The following is a 7,975-nucleotide window of genomic DNA, read 5'->3' on the forward strand; positions in this document are numbered from 1 at the left end:
CTCCCCAACCACCTGCTGGTTGTTGCATTTTTTCACCTCAGACAATAGCACCAGCCTCTCCTCTTCTAAGCTTTCTTTGGTTTGTTCTGTTGGATAGCCTGGACAGTAGTTCACCTCAGCTCTTCTAGGTTTCTTCACTTGATCTGGAGATGTGCGTGTATCACTCTGTTTACGCTTGAAGGAATTGACATTCAGCTCTGAACATCCGATGTTTCGCAGCTTAGTGCAGTAGTTTGCAATTTTATATTTCAAACTAATCTTCCACCCATAGAAGCCGCTAACAGAACCTTGCTCCCTTAAACATGGGTGCTTCTTCACTAGTGCTTCAGATACTGCATCAAATTCAGCACTTGGGGGATAAGCTTTATATTTGATGATTTCTGATGCCAAACATTCAAGAATGTCAGACTTCATTCTTGGACTAGGACTGAAGAGGGTACCATTACTTTGAAAGTTACTGTTTGCATGGCGGAGTTGGATCTCTACATCGTAGACAAATTCTGGCACAGGAAAGACTTCTGGCCAATGGCTCATATCTGAGGGATGATGATGACGACGCCTCAGAAGATTAGAGAATGTCAGTGTCGAGTGATGACACGTTACTGATTTCATCCAGGCTGGATGCTTGTGGAGAGAGGCAAGGGCTACTTGTAGATAAGGCACTTGGGAGGTAAATCACATTGATTGTAGCCTTGTTTTGAATGTCTGAGATAGATGTCAGGTTTATGACCTCATCAAAATCAATGTCCTTGTATTGTAGTCTAAAGTCTCCTGACACCTCATATTGTCTCTTTATCTCACTTTTAAGTTCCTCAACTTCCCAAAGGCAGGGTTAGTTTGGAAGAGTCATTTTCTAGGATGATGCGAAGCACTGCTGAAGTAGCCATATTGGTCACCAGGATATTCTGAAGAAAAGCAGATGATTAAAAACCATTCATAGATAACACAATCCTACTGAGTAGACAGCATCTGGTTATCATCAGTGCAAGTATCATAGGCATTAAAAGCACTGGTTTACGTAAAGGAAGTATTCCTCAAACTCCCTATTGTTATTTTTGTACAAAAGTCAATAATAAAAATTTCTCCTTTTGTTTTTTTATGACCCTTGACCCTATGTTGAGTTATAAAGCAAAAATGAACATTAAGTCAACTTCATTTTTTGTCAACTATTGTAGTCCAGTTTAACTGCGGGCTGATTTGAAATGTCTGTTCTGTGTTAACTACAAACTTTTTGTTGGAAAAATGAAAAACAAAAAAAACAAAAAAAAAAAAAACAATGAATAAATAAAATGAAACAAGATAATTTTCAAACTTGTAATCTTCAGCCCCAACAGCGGCTGACTCAAGTGAAATCAGTGACATAATCACCTCCCCCTGGAGCCACAAAAAACGTTATACTACTTTTGTCATATATGAAATGGTACTCATCGCCATAAAGACATTCAGTCAAACTCAAATAATAATTAAGAATAATTACCAGACGTGTATGTATCTTCTAAGGGTGACCATTCGGAGGGTACCACACTTGTAATCAGCCAGGGGATAGTTGTCAGTCAGTTCACTTAACTCTGCCAACACAATCTCTCTTGCTGAAGATGACTGGAGTTTAAAGGCTCTAGTGCTCCCTGTACCATGAAGATCATTTTCTGCATATGAAAATCAACGTGTTTTACAATATGCACATCTGAAGTACCTCTGCAAATTCAGGCAGTCCACCTACTGATCCATACACAATAATCATTCCATTTCTATATTCTATGCCAGTGCTAGAGACAGTCTGTGCTAGCTTAACTGTTGTGAGATCAGGGTATTTCCTACTTAGGTGAAGCGCTATGTCCTCTTTCATGACATCTACTGGAACTGTAGAGACATGTGTCACATCAAAAGATGGTCTCTCAAAACTCTTAATGTGCATGTGATAGCCAATCATCAGCTGGTGCTTATTCGCCAATGCGTGCTTATGTTCTTGAAACACTTTGTGTGTCTGACTACTACTGTACTGTACTTTACTGTACTTGGCCTCAAAACGCATGGTCCAAAACATCACAATAGGGCAAAACAACTATAATTTCTGGATATTTTTCTGCCGATTTTTTTTGTCACCCCACTTGTACTGAAAGTTTTTATTGCGTTTATTGAGTTCATCAAGCGTGAACAACTTCTTGGAAATAAGCATACCAAGGCACTGTGCAAGCTCAACTAGGACTATGCCCTCAAAAAGATCATGGACAACATCAGGGGGATACCCTGATGTGACACCAAAGTGGGCACCAAAGTTTCTCGGGCAAATATTTGCCCGAGAAACTTTCCACAAAGCCGGCTATTCCATGTGCCGCAAGGTTGTCCACACATTGCAGGGTCCCCCTCACAAACCTGCCCAGCTGTGAGATAAAAACACCCTGCTGCTCCAGGGTAACAAGATCTTGGAGTAGTGGCTCGAATATTTTGCGATAGCCATAGGTCTTCACATCATCACTTTTACATAAAAGAGCCGGGTATATTGATGCCAAAGAGGAATGGCTGCCAGGAGGCAAATTTCCCCAAATCCAATAGACAGCACAGAGTTTGTGTGTTTTACATGAAGTACCCAACAGGTTGCAAACTTCACAGTCATCTACATATGGACAGACAGAGATTCTCAATTCCTCCCCTCACAGAAAAGTATTATTCTTGAAGTACTGGCCATCTTCAAAAAATCTATAATGTAGGTGGTCACTAATTATCTGTTGCTGTCTTCTCTTTTCAACAACCTTGCTGAAAACATCATTTTGATTAAGTAACTGATGCAAAATCTTTAGGAAAGGAACATACTGATACATAACTTCTTCTTTCAGCCTTTACATCAAGTTTGTACTGAACTGGATCAACAATATTGAAATGATCTTTGTAATATTGCTTCCGCTTAAAAGCAGTGGTACATCCTTTCCTAAAGCTTTTGACAGAGGGTTGGAGGAACAAAGTGCAAAGTTTAATTCTTTGAAGAGAAATAAGTCAACTTGCAGGTTCTTATTGTTCTTATTGAAGAAATCAGCAAGACTGTTCTTAGACACAGGCACCAAGGCAGAACTAATCAAATACTGCAACTCATTTAGCAGTTCATCAATAGCAGAGCTTGGTACATGGAAACAGTTTTAAAATTTTAATAAAACAAATGCCAATTTCTGTTCTATAACTTTTAGCAAGTCCTCTGATTGTAGGACCAATGTACTATCTTCAATTTCAGCATCATCAAGTAAATCACTCTCTATCGAACATGTATCTCCCAAAGCACAATATAGTGAACCTGCTGTGTCATTTTTCACAGTGCCAGCTTTGAAATCATTCAGTGTATACGTCTTGTGCTTTCTGTTCTTGTGAGTTTGATATTTCCCATAAGTATTTGTTTGAAAGGAACAATTATCATTAACAGATGGTTTCATGTCTTTTTAGATGGCTGTTAACATGAGTCAAAAAATCTTTCAATGAGGCAATACCACTACATGAACAATGATGGCAGCTAAAGGTTGTGCAATCTACAGATCTTTGAGATGTATGATCAAAATGTGATCTACATAGGTGATTTTGAAGCGCATTCCAAGTTTTAAATGTGCATGGACAATTTGAATATGTGCATGGATAAGGGTGTCTGTAGTGCCTCAATAACTGATATCTTGTAGTTTCTTCTGCATCACAGTCTTTAAGCTTCCACATTCATGGTACTGAAATGTGTGTGTGTGTGTGTGTGTGTGTGTGTGTGTGTACAGTACATGTCAAATTAACAGGTTTTTTGCCTCTAACCTGACAAACTTAAGGCTATACAACTAACATTCCAACCCAACTTAAATTAAATCCATACTTTTAATACGCTACAGCACACGTTTGCTCTATAAGTTACATTACCAGTGCATTAGCTGTTGCTTATTCATGCCACTCATGCCATTAGATGCTAATGTATTTCTGCTAGCAACCATTGCATTAAAGGTATACTGTCACTGTCCTGGGAAAGAGACGATCCACCAAACATCAAGGGGTCATTGTTCTGGGAAGAAATGTTGTAACCCCACACTCTGTTTGTATTTAAGTCAGAAACATTTGGAAGACGGGAGAGAACACTTCAGGTCTTCTCTCCATGCTGCATGTATTAAAGAGATCTGATTCATCACGCTGAGTCTACAATTCTTCTGAGATTTAGTAACTCTCAACCTCACAAAGGAGAATTTCCACTACAAAATGCAGCCAAAAGTAGCACTTGCAGAAGTGATGCAGAGGTTGCTGTCTTTCTGTTGGACAGGTAATTATTTGTTTTCCTTCGGGGGGATTTGTTATTTTCATGAAATTTGTAACGTTAGCCAACTTAGCTACTTTTGTAGCTTGTATTAGCCCAATGCTGACGGCTCTCCTCTGCCCTGCTGATGGACTGTCTGATGCGTTCAAGTGTGTGGGGGTGGGGCTTTGGACGGAGCACTGACGGGAGGGGGAGAAGGGGGTGGAGCTTAGACGAGGTGCCACTTTCAAATCTTGCTACCTCTCCAACATTACCAACTATACCTTTAACTGGTTAGCTAGCTAACATTAGCAACCATATGTTCAAATATTGCCTATATTTCTTGGGGTAATGTACAATAACGTGGTCAATATCACTTTCTAACAACATGCTGATATGTCGTTCACGTTCACCGACTGTATTAGAAAACATACTTAGTCAGGTAATTAGTCGGAAGATTCTGGATTCGGCCGTCACACCGCAAAACGTCCCACCTGTTCGCGACTTAGATCACAAGGATCTAAGCTTTCTAACGATGTATGTCATTATTATTCACTCTCTGGTGAACTAGCTTATGGCAGGCATGCCACTGCATAGTACTGTATAAGAAACTCCAAATCAGACTAAACTGCTATTTATTTCCCTTCATTTATTTAACTGTCCTATAGAACAATAAATACAATTAGCAAAATCAACATAAAGTAACCACACATTAGAACAAGTAAAATAGTAACTGCCAAATTTCATGACAAACATAAAGAAATGCCCTGGCTTGTTTCAAGCAAAAAAACTATTCCAGTTGATGAAAGCTAATAAAGGAAATGTTACATTTAAATGCCACTGAGTGAACAAAGTGGGTGATATTTGGCATGAACTATGTGGGGGAGGGGCTCTGTTTCTTTTCTGTCAGTGCTCCGCTCTGTTCTTTCACTTACTATTTGGAGACGATAATTAAACATTCACATTTAGACCATATTTCACAGGGATTTTCAATACTGACCTTGAACTGCACCAAATGCAGGTCAGACTTTGACTTGAAATGTAGAATTGTCACATTGTCGTATCATTATTACTCTAATAAAAGATTAGATTTTGGCAGCAACAACATTTTAGGCACAATATTTTTTTATTCTTTAGTAGAAAGTCTTTTGTTTTGAGAGATGAGATGATCAGAGTAAAACCAGCTGAGGACTGCAGGTAAATCCACTTCAGGGTCACAGCTTTTAATGAGAAGTCAGTTTACATCTCATTAATATTTTCACAGGACCCTTAGGGAGTTTGTGTTTGCCTGAAGGTGGAGTCTGCCTTTGCTAACTGGACTCTTCCTCCAACATGAACGCCTAGAGTTTTAGAAGCGAACTGTATGATGTGTGCTGGAGCCCGGAGGTCAGAGCTAAAACGAGAATGGACCACAGCACAGTTTAATCCAGTCTGACGTCCCAGCAGCCAAATCTCTCTTCAGACTGAAGAATGAGCTGCTGTTGTTATTTAGAGAGAAAAAACCAACCCAAACGCCCGCAGGAACTGATGCGAGCAGACAGAGCTGGGATAAGGAGGAGGAGGAGGGTCATGGTCTGCTGTGACCTCCTGACCTCTTGTCTCATCTCTGGCTGGAACACTCCAGGTCTGATGTTCTTCCTCAGTGGAGGAAGCGCACCACACCACACTGTAGAAATATCCATCTTAACGTGTCTTTAAGGACATCATCTACTATAGCTGGAGCTTCACTGTTTGTTTTTTCTTCATCACAGCTGATGGATTAACTTTCCACCATGGGACTTGGCTGCAGTGATTTGCTCCAAATCAGGATCAGGAGCATTAGTGAGGTCCAAGTGAAGACACATTTCAACCATGGAATGAGATTCTATCAGCTACCTGAGTGGGTTTAAGATATTAAGTGTTCACATCCTAGATAGAAAGCTGATGTACAGTAAAGTTCTATTGATCAATATAAGAGGCACCCTTAATGTACTTTAAATGTTGTATCAAAATCCTCTAACATTTTTAAATTAGGTTTTCATTTCAGAAACAACTTTCTAATTCTAAAAACACAAGTTGAAGGAAGCCTCCAATCTGGAACCTATGCGGTTGATATGGTTCTGACGGGCCTCTCTGGGCTGCCCTCAGCCAGCTAACTAGCTGGCTTAAAAAAGTTGAAGAAGAAGACATGCCAAATTTGAAGGTATGTCCCTGCGCTGTCAAGAATGGACAATTTTGTAATTTTCTTTTTAACGTATATAAATGCTGTCATCTGTAAAACTAAATGGAAAATCTATAATTAGATCAACCAAAAAAAGACAAATGTATTTATATTTTGTAATATACATAGGCCTACATCATTATTTGCCTCTGACTTGGGTCATTTGGCATCTTCTAATGCAGTGCAATTGTAATAAGTCAACCAAGAAACACTACTTTATAGCAGTATTTGAATTTAATATGAATTTTGCTATTCTGAAATATCCCAGTGGTGCACTTCTACAAGAGAATTTCTTTCAGGTGAATCTCCATCGAGAGGTTTTAGTTTATATTGTGAATATATGGTTTACATATCTTGTTCATAACCTTAAGACCATGTAGGCTATATTAACAGATGCAATATATGTTACTACCACATTTGTGTGATTCTATATTAGGCAGAGTTATGGAAATGAAGGACACATAAATGTAATAATTACACTCACTGTCTCCCTTATAAGCTCAGTTCATGTGAATAATATTACTATTCCTACAATGACCCCTTTTCATCTTCAACTGGACATCATATTATTTACTGGTAGTACTGCATACTTGTACACAGAGCACTTCCACTCAGCCCTTGAGAGGGGAAATCATGAGGAATACCTATTTTCTGGTACTTAGTTGATTAAAGCTACTAAAATGTAAAATGACTTTTAAACAGCATCAAACTAATATGATGCTGATTTACATGAGAATTTATGTAAAATGGAAGTTGATCCATGAACAGAAATCACAAATCACCTGTGTAGAGCTTTATGCAGGTGGGCAGGTATAAAAATTCTATTTTTAGAAGAGGTACTGTGGAAAATGATCCTAAATATTGTAATGCTGGGTAATTTTTGAAACAGAGAGACATACAGAAAGAGGTCTTTTTGTGGGGAGTGAGGTTGAGAGTTGCTAAATCTCAGAAGAATTGTAGACTCAGCGTGATGAATCAGATCTCTTTAATACATGCAGCATGGAGAGAAGACCTGAAGTGTTCTCTCCCGTCTTCCAAATGTATCAAAACATGGCGACACTTACCTGTGGCTCGGGTGCAGTTGCTGGGTCCCGTATGGTTGAGGACTGATCCTTTTACGAGGGTCAGTGTCGAGGCAAAGCCAGCTTCTTACTGACCCTCATTACTGAAGCAGTCCGATGTGAAGTGGTTAGCACACACAAACAGACTTACACGAACCGTAGCCGGCACGTTGTCGTTAAAAATGAAACACAATCACTGTCTCTTCTGTTCTTCCGTAGCTGGGACAGAATATAGGCACTTATGTTGATTTTTGCAATCAACAACAGAACACTTCTCGTTGCGCTTCGACATGGTGCCTTCGATAGCGTGATGGCGGATCTCCGAGACGGTAATGCTGTACCTGGTGGGTGGAGACACTGTGGGTGGGAATATTCAAATGATCGGTCAATGACGTTGGTGACCGATGCCGAATTTGACTCGCTCATCTGGAAACTGCAGGCAAGACACCGTCAGAAATCTGTATCTCACTC

Source organism: Pagrus pagrus (assembly GCF_965226575.1).
Source record: "Pagrus pagrus genome assembly, chromosome: 19".
Taxonomy (NCBI): Eukaryota; Metazoa; Chordata; class Actinopteri; order Spariformes; family Sparidae; genus Pagrus; species Pagrus pagrus.